A 918-nucleotide genomic window follows, 5' to 3' on the forward strand; every position below is an offset into this window, starting at 1 on the left:
TATCAGTTGAAAAATAATGATGTAATACAATTAATTGTGTAGTAGTATCTTTTAAGTTGTCAATTTTTAGCAATTTAATTTTGAATTTCAGCAAACATAACTGCATTGATAATATGAAAAAATATACAGGTTATATACACTACTGAAATATTCATTGGTAACATTTGTATAATAGGATAATATCATGTACCCAGATAAAGACCATATAATGACAATCAAAATCCATACTTACAGTAAGATTATTAACTGAATTTTGTACTGGTAACCCTTATTTGTTAAAAGAGATCAGATAAAATTTCAGGATGAGTGCAGGGTATGATACAGCAATTCACGGTGTGTGTTTTTAACATGTTAAGGTCAAGTAATGCATGAGAAAAATTATTTCACTGTGCAAGTTTATGTCCATTAAATATGCTGAATAAAAATATGGGCTATAATCTATTCTTTTCTCTGCCACCAAGATAGCTGGTCCACTTAGGAAATGTACACTGTTGGCCATTAAAATTTCAGTAGCAGGAAGGAATGCTTTCAAGAATGTCAAAATCACATGAAAGGAAGAAGAGGTTGTAATATGCAAATGATTCGTATTCAAGTGCATTTAGATGTTGCAGGAGGGAAAAATGAGCACTGCATAAAAGAAAAAGTTGTGTAATGGATTTTCTCATGCAAGGTCAGAGTTTGCTAAGAATATGTTATGCCTCGAATGATAAGAAGAAATGCCTACCAGCAAGTTTCGGAATTCGATAGAGGCAGGATCGTTGTCTATTGAGAGTGAGGATTATTGTTCTGTGATATCGCTCGTCGCACTAGTTGACATCCAGCCACTGTCATGCAAATGTGGAATCAATGGGTTGCCTAGGGTCATACTTAACCTTTTAACTGTCGTGCCCGAGATGCACTGGTGTTCGAAAATGTCAC

This window comes from Stegodyphus dumicola, chromosome 9 (assembly GCF_044657685.1).
Source record: "Stegodyphus dumicola isolate Sdum_Otavi_A_Nest chromosome 9, ASM4465768v1".
Taxonomy (NCBI): Eukaryota; Metazoa; Arthropoda; class Arachnida; order Araneae; family Eresidae; genus Stegodyphus; species Stegodyphus dumicola.